Below are 13,995 nucleotides of genomic sequence, written 5' to 3'. Positions count from 1 at the left end.
CACTGGAACTAAGGGGCCAAACCCAACCCCTGAAAAACCACCCCACACCATAACCCCCCCCCCCCCCCTCCACCAAATGATTTGGACCAGTGCACAAAGCAAGGTCCATAAAGACATGGATGAGCGAGTTTTGGGTGGAGGAACTTAACTTGCCTGCACAGAGTCCTGACCTCAACCCGATAGAACACCTTTGGGGTGAATTAGGGTGGAGACTGTGAGCCAGGCCTTCTCGTCCAACATCAGTGCTTGACCTCACAAATGTGCTTCTTGAAAGAATGTACGAACATTCCCATAGACACACTCCTAGAAGAGGTGAAGCTGTTCTAGCTGCAAAGGGTGGGCCAACTCAATATTGAACCCTACGGACTAATGCCCCGTACACACGTTCCAATTATCGTACGACAGATTGTACGACTTTTGTTGACTAAAAACTAATATGGAATACAGCAGTGCAAAAAGTGCTCTATGTAGTTACGATTTTTGTCGTACGATTTCGGAAAAACCTTCCGGTGTGCGTAGCTACATATCGGAAATGAAATCAAATACGTTTTGATTTATAAGACACGCTTTAATCAACATGATCTGATTTGAAAACATTCTGCAAACTTTATTATTCTTTCGTTTATTTTTTATTTATTTTTAGGGGAGCAATTAGTACAGTGCAATGCATATTTAAATAATAAATATAATTATATCCTATTTTCAAGGAATATCCCGATTAATAATTAACTACAATACTATCATCTGTTGATTGATTCTTGGAGAAAATTATGATTGGCTACAGGCGATTTTCTGTTCGTATATAGGAGCATTTTTGCAGTACGATCATTGTTTACATTCTCACATCTCCTTCCGGGTTATTTTTGTGTTTCTGATCATGCGCAGTGTTTGTCTATCGACTTTTAGCGGACGCATACTGTACTGATTACACGATTGTCGTACGATGGGCTGTCGTCCGAGCAAAGTTTTCTTGTTTGTCCCTTTGGATTTGGTTGGACGGACTGTCGTGATTGGCAGTTGAAAGCTGTGTACTAATGATCAGATTATCGAACGATCTATCCGAATGCGATTTTTATCATCCGATAATCGCAACGTGTGCACGGGGTATAAGACTGGGATGCCATTTAAGTTCATGTGTGTGCAAAGACAGGCACCCCAATACTTTTGGTGTATATATATATATATATATATATATAGATATATATATATAGATATAATGAACATACATTTTGTAAATTGCAGCTCATCAGTCTGTAGTCCCTAGATGCGGCAGCTGCATTCACTTACATTTTTCTGGCTTTTTCCTTCATTTTAACCAGATGATCCTGCCGAATAACCTTGTCCAAGGGAAAATAAAATGTAGCCCTTTAAACAGAAAAACAACTCCCCACCGCTGAATATTGACATATAGGGTATGTACCAAAATCTCATTTAAAAGTTAAATTGTAACTTTAGTAAGGCCTCATGCACACGAGACGCAGTTAAACGCGCGTTCAGATGCAGTTGGACAGTTTTTTCAACTGCCCCTGAACTCATTCAATGTTATCCTATGTGTCCATGCACACAGTCTCGTTTTTTTCCGTTTTTATGCAGTTGCGTTTAATCTCGTTTTTCCAGAAGCAAAAAAATGCGTTCAGAAGCAAAAATTTCCACGTTTCAGACGCAAAACGCGGCAAAACGCGGTAAAACGCGGCAAAAGGTGACCTTTTTTTTACATTAAAAATCTCAAAAATGATTGCAAATGATGAAAAACCATTAGAAAAATATTTTAAACAATTGCAATTGCAAGTGGACAATCCACAACTTGTGGCAAGTGACGTGGCAAGTGGACAATCCACAACTTGTGGCAAGTGACATGGCAGGTGGCAAGTGATGTGGCAAGTGGACAATCCACAACTTGTGGCAAGTGACGTGGCAGGTGAAGTGGCAAGTGACGTGGAAAGTGGACAATCCACAACTTGTGGCAAGTGAACTGGCAGGTGACGCGGCAAGTGACCTGGCAGGTGACGTGGCAAGTGGAAAATCAACAACTTGTGGCAGGTGACTGGCATGTGACGTGGCAAGTGGACAATCCATAACTTGTGGCAGGTGACGTGGCAGGTGACGTGGCAAGTGGACAATCCACTTGTGGCAGGGGACGTGGCAAGTGACGTGGCAAGTGGACAATCCACTTGTGGCAGGGGATGTGGCAAGTGACGTGGCGAGTGGACAATCCACAACTTGTGTCAGGTGACGTGGCAAGTGGACAATCCACAACTTGTGGCAGGTGATGTGGCAAGTGATGTGGCAAGTGGACAATCCACTTGTGGCAGGTGACGTGGCAGGGGACGTGGCAAGGGACGTGGCAAGTGGACAATCCACAACTTGTGGCAGGTGACGTGGCAGGTGACATGGAAAGTGATGTGGCAAGTGGACAATCCACAACTTGTGGCAGGTGATGTGGCTGGTGACGTGGCAAGTGGACAATCCACATCTTGTGGCAGGTGACGTGGCAGGTGACGTGGAAAGTGGTGTGGCAAGTGGAAAATCCACAACTTGTGGCAGGTGATGTGGCTGGTGACGTGGCAAGTGGACAATCCACATCTTGTGGCAGGTGACGTGGCAGGTGACGTGGAAAGTGGTGTGGCAAGTGGAAAATCCACAACTTGTGGCAGGTGATGTGGCTGGTGACGTGGCAAGTGGACAATCCACAACTTGTGGCAGGTGGCATGGCAGGTGACGTGGAAAGTGGACAATCCACATCTTGTGGCAAGTGACGTGGCAGGTGATGTGGCAAGTGACGTGGCAAGTGGACAATCCACAACTTGTGGCAGGTGATGTAGCAAGTGATGTGGCAGGTGATGTGACAAGTGGACAATCTACATCTTGTGGCAAGTGACGTGGCAGCTGACGTGGCAAGTGACGTGGCAAGTGGACAATCCAAAACTTGTGGCAGGTGACGTGGCAAGTGATGTGGCAGGTGACGTGGCAAGTGACGTGGCAAGTGGACAATCCACATCTCGTGGCAAGTGACGTGGCAGGTGATGTGACAAGTGACGTGGCAAGTGGATAATCCACAACTTGTGGCAGGTGACGTGGCAGGTGATGTGGCAAGTGATGTGGCAGGTGATGTGACAAGTGGACAATCCACATCTTGTGGCAAGTGACGTGGCAGCTGACGTGGCAAGTGACGTGGCAAGTGGACAATCCAAAACTTGTGGCAGGTGATGTGGCAGGTGACGTGGCAAGTGACGTGGCAAGTGGACAATCCACATCTTGTGGCAAGTGACGTGGCAGGTGATGTGGCAAGTGACGTGGCAAGTGGACAATCCACAACTTGTGGCAGGTGACGTGGCAGGTGATGTGGCAAGTGATGTGGCAGGTGATGTGACAAGTGGATAATCCACATCTTGTGGCAAGTGACGTGGCAAGTGGACAATACAAAACTTGTGGCAGGTGACGTGGCAGGTGACGTGGCAAGTGACGTGGCAAGTGGACAATCCACATCTCGTGGCAAGTGACGTGGCAGGTGATGTGGCAAGTGACGTGGCAAGTGGACAATCCACAACTTGTGGCAGGTGATGTGGCAGGTGATGTGGCAAGTGATGTGGCAGGTGATGTGACAAGTGGACAATCCACATTTTGTGGCAAGTGACGTGGCAGCTGACGTGGCAAGTGATGTGGCAAGTGGACAATCCAAAACTTGTGGCAGGTGACGTGGCAAGTGACGTGGCAGGTGACGTGGCAAGTGACGTGGCAAGTGGACAATCCACAGCTTGTGGCAAGTGACATGGCAGGTGGCAAGTGATGTGGCAAGTGGACAATCCACAACTTGTGACAGGTGACGTGGCAGGTGATGTGGCAAGTGGACAATCCCCAACTTGTGGCAAGTGACGTGGCAAGTGACGTGGCAAGTGGACAATCCAAAACTTGTGGCAGGTGACGTGGCAAGTGACGTGGCAGGTGATGTGGCAAGTCACGTGGCAAGTGGACAATCCACAACTTGTGGCAGGTAACGTGGCAAGTGGACAATCCACAACTTGTGGCAGATGACATGGCAAGTGACGTGGCAGGTGATGTGGCAAGTGACGTGGCAAGTGGACAATCCACAACTTGTGGCAGGTGACGTGGCAGGTGATGTGGCAGGTGATGTGACAAGTGGACAATCCACATCTTGTGGCAAGTGATGTGGCAGCTGACGTGGCAAGTGACGTGGCAAGTGGACAATCCAAAACTTGTGGCAGGTGACGTGGCAAGTGACGTGGCAGGTGACGTGGCAAGTGACGTGGCAAGTGGACAATCCACATCTCGTGGCAAGTGACGTGGCAGGTGATGTGGCAAGTGACATGGCAAGTGGACAATCCACAACTTGTGGCAGGTGACGTGGCAGGTGATGTGGCAAGTGATGTGGCAGGTGATGTGACAAGTGGACAATCCACATCTTGTGGCAAGTGACGTGGCAGCTGACGTGGCAAGTGATGTGGCAAGTGGACAATCCAAAACTTGTGGCAGGTGACGTGGCAAGTGACGTGGCAGGTGACGTGGCAAGTGACGTGGCAAGTGGACAATCCACAGCTTGTGGCAAGTGATGTGGCAAGTGGACAATCCACAACTTGTGACAGGTGACGTGGCAGGTTATGTGGCAAGTGGACAATCCCCAACTTGTGGCAAGTGACGTGGCAAGTGACGTGGCAAGTGGACAATCCAAAACTTGTGGCAGGTGACGTGGCAAGTGACGTGGCAGGTGATGTGGCAAGTCACGTGGCAAGTGGACAATCCACAACTTGTGGCAGGTGACGTGGCAGTTGGACAATCCACAACTTGTGGCAGATGACATGGCAAGTGACGTGGCAGGTGATGTGGCAAGTCACGTGGCAAGTGGACAATCCACAACTTGTGGCAGGTGCCGTGGCAAGTGACACGCTAAATACAAGTACACTGCAGCTCTCACAGCTGCTGCTACTCACTCTGGTCTCACAAAATTGCTGAAATAGTTAATTTTTGAGCTGGGGAGGGTCTATAATGTTAGCTTAACTAAACGCTTCTAGACGAAAACGCGGTAAAACGCCGCTAAATCGCGGTAAAAATCGCGGCAAAACGCGCGTTTCTAAACGCCGGTTTCAACATGTGTCCAGCAGCGTTTGCATCTGCGTCTCGTGTGCATGAAGCCTAACAAGTGTCACATAAACGTATCAACCAAACGTCCTTCTGTGTCTCAAATCAGGGTCATAATTGTATTCAGTAGCAATCTAAAAATAAGTGTTGCAACAAACACATGGATTGGATTTTCTTAAAGTGGGAGTTCCGCCGTTTTTTTTTTTTTTTTTAAAGTCAGCAGCTACAAATACTGCAGCTGCTGACTTTTAAAATAAGGACACTTACCCGCGCAGCGCGCCCGCGATGTCGGCACCTGAAGCTGATCTCTCGATCGGCTCTCGGGTGCTGCTGCCGCCATCTTGGGTATGGGAATCAGGAAGTGGAGCCTTGCGGCTTCACTTCCCGGTTCCCTACTGCGCATGCGCGAGGTGCGCTGCTCAATAAGGATGGTCCCCGCTGTCTCTGGGATCTGTGTGTTTGCCAGCAGACAGCGGGGGACCCGCAGGAAGTGGCGTAAATATCTGCAGATTCTGCGGATATCTATGCCGGAAGTGGGTGCAAATACCTGTACTATACAGGTATCTGCACCCCCCTCCCCCCTGAAAGGTGCCAATTGTGGCGCTGGAGGGGGGGAGGGTTCCAATGAGCGGAAGCTTCACTTTAGGGTGGAGCTCCGCTTTAAATCCATTAACTTGTCAATTCTAATTTTTTTTCTTCTGGGTGAGTGTTTTACCTTTTTTTTTTTTAGTTGACCCTAATCATTTTTTTCCTTCTGCCACAGACTGTACAACAAAAAAATCTAACCAATTCCTCCTTCCAGGTTATACAATGCAGATGAATTTTCAGTTCCATGGCCAGTGGTTGTAAGAATAACCGAACAGTGGCTGCATCTAATTGGATGCTGGTATTGTTCAAATGACTGTTTTCAATCCGACTCCATCAAATTTTTAATCAAATGATGTCAGGTGAGAGTGTGCAGACAGGCCCACAAATGAAGTGAAATTTGCACAGTGTATGGCCAGCTTAAAGCGGAGGTCATCGGATGCTGCCGCCGCCATCTTTGGTAGGGGAATCAGGAGGTGAAGCCTTGCAGCTTCACTTCCTGGTTCCCTACTGCGCATGCGCGAGTTGCACTGTGCAATCCAAATGGTCCCTGCTGTCTCTGGGACCCGTGTGTCTCCCAGCAGACAGCGGGGGGGGGGGGGGGGGGGGGGGAAGTGGCGTATCTTGTCGGATCTCCTGCTGGTACCCCTGGCTCCTCCCTCCCACCAATTGCCTCAATAATATGTCCCTTGCTCTGAGGGTACTCGTGTGTGCTCCCTCTTGAGCCCCGCTCTGTATGTCCATTGACACTCAGCCCTGCCCCTCACTCCCTCCTCACTGGCTGTGATTGACAGCAGCACGAGCCAGTGACGATGGAAATAGCCGAGAGAGCTGCTGCAGATTGCTTGATTGAGATTGGGATGAGGCAAATATAAAGGGGAGCCTAGGGGGGTCGCTGCATACAGAAAGTTTTTTACTTTAAAGGGATTGTAAAGTAAATATATATATATTTTTTTAAAATAACAAACATGTTATACTTACCTCCACTGTGCAGCTCCTTTTGCACAGAGTGGCCCCGAACCTGTTCTTCTGGGGTCCCTCGGCGGCTGTCTCTGCTTCCCTACCGCAGGTACTTCTCACGTTCATGTGAGCTCCCTCGCATGGTGAGAAGCACCTGCGGGCGCGCTCCCGTGATACAGCCGGCGGCTATAGCTGCTTGCTGTATCACACGGCCCCGCCCCCCGACGCTCCGCGTCATTGGATGTGATTGACAGCAGCGCGAGCCAATGGCTGCGCTGCTTTCCATCCATCCACTCCAGCCAATCGGCGGCCAGGCTGATCGGTGAAGAGGACGGCGGGGGCGAGCGCGGGATTTTCGAGGGGTCAGGTAAGTAAAACGGGGGGGGGGGGGCTGGGGGCACAGGCACTGTCAGATGTTTTTTCACCTTAATGCATAGAATGCATTAAGGTGAAAAAACATTAACCTTTACAACCCCTTTAATGCACAGAATGCATTAAGGTAAAAAAAAATCTGCCTTTAGAACCACTTTAAAGATGAATTCCCTGTTTAGTATATTTTTACATAGTTATATCAGTCCAGCTTCAACCAATGTAACTATGTATATACCATGTAAAGAAAAAGACCCAGACTAGGGTTGCCACCTGTCCAGGATTCACCCGGACAGTTCGGGTTTGGAATCATGTGTCCGGGTTTCAGACTGCCTGAAACCCGGACACATTATTTAGACTGGACTATGGCTTCCCAGCAGGGTTGCTAGCTGCAGTTGTCTAAGCTGAGAGTGTCTGTTACACTCTTTCACACTGCCCAAAGCCAACACTAACAACCCCTCTCCAAACACGCAGACGGGAGAGGAGAGAGGACTCGATCTGCACCTCTTCCCCCCACCCCTAACCCTCTGTGTCTGCCCACACTCCAATCCCCGGTGATGTGCCTCAGAAAAGGAAAGTAAGTTGGGGGTGGGAATTTGAAGTCCAGCAGCCTCAGATACATCTGGATGAGAGGTGCTGACTGCCAAGGGGTGAGTGAGCTCACCATCCACCCCTGTCTGTGACTGAAGTCTCCCCCCTTCTCTTTACTGCCAGTACACTAAGCTAAATTAGGGTTCTCAGAGCACCCCTAACATCACAGTTCCCCTTTACACCAGATGCCACAGTTTTTCCCCTTATATCAGAGTCCTCTCCGTACATCAGAGTTGTCAGTGTTCCCACTTAAATCAGGGTTCCCAGAGCAGCCCTTATGTCAGAGTCCTCCCTTACATTAGAGTCCCCAGAGTTCTCCCTTACAGCAGAGTCCCCAGAGTTCTCCCTTACAGCAGAGTCCCCAGAGTTCTCCCTTACAGCAGAGTCCCCAGAGTTCTCCCTTACATCAGAGTCCCCAGAGTTCTCCCTTACAGCAGGGTCCCCAGAGTTCTCCCTTACAGCAGAGTCCCCAGAGTTCTCCCTTACAGCAGGGTCCCCAGAGTTCTCCCTTACAGCAGAGTCCCCAGAGTTCTCCCTTACAGCAGAGTCCCCAGAGTTCTCCCTTACAGCAGAGTCCCCAGAGTTCTCCCTTACAGCAGAGTCCCCAGAGTTCCCCTTACATCAGAGCCTGCAGAGTTCTCCCTTACAGTGAAAGGGAACTCTGTGAGTTCAGATGTAAAAGGGGAACTCTGTGGACTCTGATGTAAAGGGGGACTCTTGTTCTTAACTTCATATGACTAGAAATGTTATTTAGTAGCAAAATATATGTATAGTTTATACTATAAAAAAAAATTGCCATGCGCCGCTAAAGTGTTCGGGTTTGACGTAAAAAAAAAGGTGGCAACCCTAACCCAGACGGCTGCACTCCAGGTTTGGAATTCAGCTGTTCGGATCTTTTTATTCACATTGGAGCAGATGCAAGCTGGACTGGCACCCTTTGTATGCTGGATGTAGAGTTATGCAGTGTAGCAGCGTTTAGATACTTAAAGTACTGTATATACCATACCTTGCCAATACCCCTGGAAGCTGAAAATCACTGCAGTAGACACCACTACTCTAGTGATCTTCACTTGCTTCTGGGTCCCATGCTAAGTCTAGGTTCACATCTATGCAGCTGCGCTCGATGCATTTTTCAGGGACATTTTGCAGTGCGTTTTGCATTTGTAAACCCCCATTTGTATGTGTTTTTGCATGCAGTTTTCATGCATTTTGCATTTTGTTTTTTTTTCTCTAAACGCACTGTAAAACACACTGTATATAGCTGGTTGCTAAGAAGAGGCCTGGGAAGCCAGCCACCACCACATCCTTAACAACCGATGAGTCATCAGCTGTTAGTGGGCTTCCCCGCTGAAAGCTGAATGTAAACATAAAACAAAAAAAAATTGCTAGCAAAAAAAAAAAATTGCAAAAATAAATGGTGTGGAGCCCCCCCCCCCCCATGGTCTATACCAGGCCCTTCAGGTTTAGTATGAATTTGGAGGGCCCCCCCCCACGCATACCTTATCCATACCTTATCTGAGCATGCCAGCTGGTAGGTCAGGAAAGGGAAGGGAAGATTGTTGATGAGGACAAGGGTCTCTTCTCGACAATCCTGGCCAGTGGTTGTCAGGGTCTGCGGTCCGGGTGGGGGGGGGGTAACAGAATCTGTAAGCCACCATTAACCACTTAATAACCGCCCTATAGCCGAATGACGGCTACAGGACGGTTTCTTAACTCTGGGAGGCCGTCATATGACGTCCTCCCAGAATTCCGCTCTCGCGCGCCCCCTGGGGCGCGCACTCGAGAGCATCCGCGACCGCCGGGTCCACAGGACCCGGCGCATCACGGATCACGGTAAACGGCCGCTCATAGCGGCCGTTTACCACGTGATCGCTCCGTCAAATGACGGAGTGATCACTTGTAAACAAACCGGCGTCATAACCCTCCCCCTCTCTGTACCGATCGGAACAGCGGAGGGGGAAGAGATCGGTGTCAGCAGCGATGTGGGCTGCATCTGCAGTGCCCACATCGCTGCTCACCGAAAATTAACCCCTCAATTCCCTGCAAATACTCTGCAATACCCTGCCATTACTCTGCATTACTCTGCAATACCCTGCAATACCCTGCATTACTCTGCAATACTCTGCATTACTCTGCAATACCCTGCATTACTCTGCAATACTCTGCATTACTCTGCATTACTCTACAATACTCTGCAATACCCTGCAATACCCTGCAATACCCTGCAATACTCTGCAATACCCTGCAATACCCTGCAATACTCTGCAATACTCTGCATTACTCTGCAATACCCTGCAATACTCTGCAACACTCTGCAACACCCTGCAACGCTCTGCAACACCCGCCAATACCCTGCAACACTCTGCAATGCTCTGCAACACTCTGCAATGCTCTGCAACACCCACCAATACCCTGCAACACTCTGCAATGCTCTGCAACACCCGCCAATACCGTGCAACACTCTGCAATGCTCTGCAACACCCTCCAATATCCTGCAATGCTCTGCAACGCAATACTCTGCAACGCCATACTCTGAGATACCCAGCCATACTCTGAGATACCCAGCCATAGTCGGTGATACCCTGCAATACCCAGCCATAGACACCCCCCCTCCCGCCGCCCTCCGGTGCTTCTACCGACTCGCCAATACGATCAAATCCAGAATCTTTTTTTTTTTCCAGGCTTCCCAGCTTAGAGATGAGATGCGGGGTCTTACTGACCCCATATCTCACTGTAAAGAGGACCTGTCATGCCATATTCCTATTACAAGGGATGTTTACATTCCTTGTAATAGGAATAAAAGTGATCAAAAAATGTATTTTTGGGGAAAAAAATGTCAAACTAAAATAAATAAAGTAAAATGAACAATAAATGTTTTTTTTTAAAGCGCCCCTGTCCCCATGTGCTCGCATGCAGAAGCGAACGCCTACGTAAGTCCCGCCCACATATGAAAACGGTGTTCAAACCACACATGTGAGGTATCGCTGCGAACATTAGAGCGAGAGCAATAATTCTAGCCCTAGACCTCCTCTGTAACTCAAAACATATAACCAGTAAAAAAAAAATTATATCGTCGTCTATGGGGATTTTTAAGTAGCCGTTTGGCGCCATTCTACGAGCCTGTGCAATTTTGAAGAGTGACATGTTAGGTATCGATTTACTCTGTGTAACTTCATCTTTCACATTATGCAAAAATTGGGCTAACTTTACTGTTTTTTTTAAGCACAAAACAGTTTTTTTTCCAAAAAAAAGCATTCGAAAAATTGCTGCGCAAATACCGTGTGAGATAAAAAGTTGCAACGACCACCATTGTATTCTCCAGGGTGTTTGCTAAAAAAACATATATAATGTTTTGGGATTCAATGTAATTTTCTAGCAAATAAATGATGATTTTTACATGTAGGAGAGAAATGTCAGAATTGTCCTGGGTGCTCCAGAACGCCTGATGGCGCTACCTGCATGTTGGGCCTCTGTATGTGGCCACGCTGTGTAAAAGTCTCACACATGTGGTATCACCGTACTCGGAAGTAATAGCAGAATGTGTTTTGGGGTGTAATTTGTGGTATGCATATGCTGTGTGAGAAATAAACTGATAATATGACAATTTTGTGAAAAAAAAAAAAAAAAAAGTAAAAAAAATCTTGATTTTGCAAAGAATTGTGGGAAAAAATGACAACTTCAAAAAACTCATCATGCCTCTTACTAAATACATTGGAATGTCTTCTTTCCAAAAAGGGGTCATTTGGGGGGTATTTGTACTTTTCTGGCATGTTAGGGTCTCAAGAATTGAAATAGGCCGTCAGTACTTCAGGTGTGATCAATTTTCAGATATTGGCACCATAGCTTGTGGACTCTATAACTTTCACAAAGACCAAATAATATCCATCAATTTGTACTTATTTTTACCAAAGATATGTAGTGGTATAAATTTTGGCCAAAATTTATGAAGAAAAAATTACTAATCTGCTAAATTTTATAACAGAAACGAAGAAAAATTCATTTTTTTACAGAATTTTCTGTATTTTTTCTTTTATAGCACAAAAAATAAAAAACCCAGCAGTGATTAAATGCCACCAAAAGAAAGCTCTATTTGTGTGAAAAAAAGGACAAAAATTTCATATAGGTCCAGTGTTGCATGACTGAGTAATTGTCATTCAAAATGTGAGAGCACCGAAAGCTGAAAATTGGTCTGGTTATTAAGGGTATTTAAGTGCCCAGTGGTCAAGTGGTTAATGAGGGATCGCCCCAGATGCTGACCCCCGCCCATTTGATTGGGTACCGGGTGCCTACCCATTCACCAAAAAACTGTGAAATGTTAACAAACTATGGCCCCCTGCTTACCAACCAGCTACATACAGTGTTAAAATGAAAATGCAAAACACATAAAAAAAATCGCATCACAAACACAACACTTGCGTTTCTGGTCCAGTTCCATTGAAGTCTATTACCCATAAATCATAGAAAAAAGTCCCCAACCCTTTCCAAAAATGCATCGGCCGCAAAACACATATATTTTAACTTGCACCATAGGAAACCATGTTAAATGGACTGTAGTGCATTTCTGCAAACTGCAAAACGCACTAGAAAACGCATAGGTGTGAACCTAGGGTAAGTGGCTGGCCTGATGCATTCTGAACACAGAATGTTGGCAGCTCAGCACAGGCCCCATTTAGAGAATCTTTTGCATTTTCTGAATGAATGCAAAGCGTTCTCTGACTGGACTAGGTAGAGACCTGGTGGCAACATGACATTTGCTAAAGGAACATACATTTTTGGTGGAAAACCACATAAGCTTACATTTATGCAATTTCTCAATAGGGATGTACTCACTGTTTGGTCCAAAAACCAAATACTTAGTGATTTTCTTGGAAGAACATGACAGCTTCCCACTGCTGATGGTTGCAAATAAAGCAGTGGTTGCTTGCACCCGCTGCATCCTTACCAACCACTGACACACTGACCACTGTCCCTGGCAATGTACGCAAATGAGCGGGGAATAGAGCGTTATATAATTTCCAACTATGGCCATATTTGGGCAATGATTTTACCACCACTATCCCTGCCCCTTAATTAATATAGCTTATGACAGCTCAGGGTACTGGCATTTGGCTTCATGTGTGGCCGGCCATCAGGTTTCCGGACATCATGATTGACAATGGATTTATGACAAGGGACTTTTTGTGATTTTTAACCACTTGCCTACTGGGCACTTAAACCTCCCTCCTGCCCAGACCAATTTTCAGCTTTCAGTGCTCTCACACTTTGACTGACAATTTCTCAGTCATGTAATACTGTACCCAAATTCATTTTTTGTCCTTTTTTTCTTACAAATAGAGCTTTCTTTTGGTGGTATTTGATCACCTATGTTTTTTTTTTTTTTGCGCTATAAATGAAAAAAGACCGACAATTTTGAAAAAAATCGCATTTTTCTTAGTTTCTTTTTGCAAATTATTTATTTTTCTTCATAAATTTTGGCCACAATTTATACTGCTACATATCTTTGGTAAAAATAACCCAAATTAGTGGATATTATTTGGTCTTTGTGAAAGTTAGAGAGTCTACAAGCTATGGTGCAAATCATAACAAAATTGATTACACCTGATGTACTGATGGCCAGGGCCGGACTTACTATTGGGCTTGACTGGGCTCGAGTCCATGGGCCCCACCCAATAGGGGGCCCCACGAGCCCCGCTGAGATACCTAGCCGAGTGTGCTCATCTCCGCTCACAGTCACGCCCAGTCCCACCCTATGATGGACATAACACAGGGACTGGGCATGACTGTGAGCTGAGCTGAGTACACTCGGCTACTCTCGGCTCCGCTCGGGACTGTGAGAGGACCCGAGAGCCGCTGTAACGACATATCCGGTGACCCATCGCAGTTTTCTACGGAAGTGACTTTCCGTCGTCACCATCTTGCTACACCTCACACTTGTCCACAGTAGGGATACACTAAGAAGGGGTAAAGCGGACATGTTGTTACACCCACCGGAGTTTTGCATTTTAGATGTATTTATAACAATAAAGTTAGTATATAGTGAAATACAGGACTTACAACTCCGTCTGACTGCTTAGATGTTGAATTTTAAAAGCAGCGAACTTCTGTCGGATTAGCAAGCCTGTGAGATGAGCAGGGTTGCCGCTGCTTTTAAAATTCAAGATCTAAGTAGTTAGACGGAGTTCTAAGTCCTGTATTTCACTATATAAACTGACTTTACTGTTATAAATACGTGTAAAATGCAAAATTCCGTGGGAGTGTATTAGTTAGTGTATCCTTACTGTGGACGAGTGTGGGGTGTACCAAGATGGCGGCGATGGAACGTCACATCCATAGCAAACTGCGATGGGTTGCCGAATATGTTGTCACACTGCCGAGAGGACCCAAGAGCCATTTTTA

This window comes from Lithobates pipiens, unplaced genomic scaffold (genome assembly GCF_037356315.1).
Source record: "Lithobates pipiens isolate NorthernLeopardFrog02 unplaced genomic scaffold, aLitPip1_a1.2 Scaffold_18, whole genome shotgun sequence".
Classification (NCBI taxonomy): Eukaryota; Metazoa; Chordata; class Amphibia; order Anura; family Ranidae; genus Lithobates; species Lithobates pipiens.
This window is presented reverse-complemented; position numbering follows the sequence as displayed.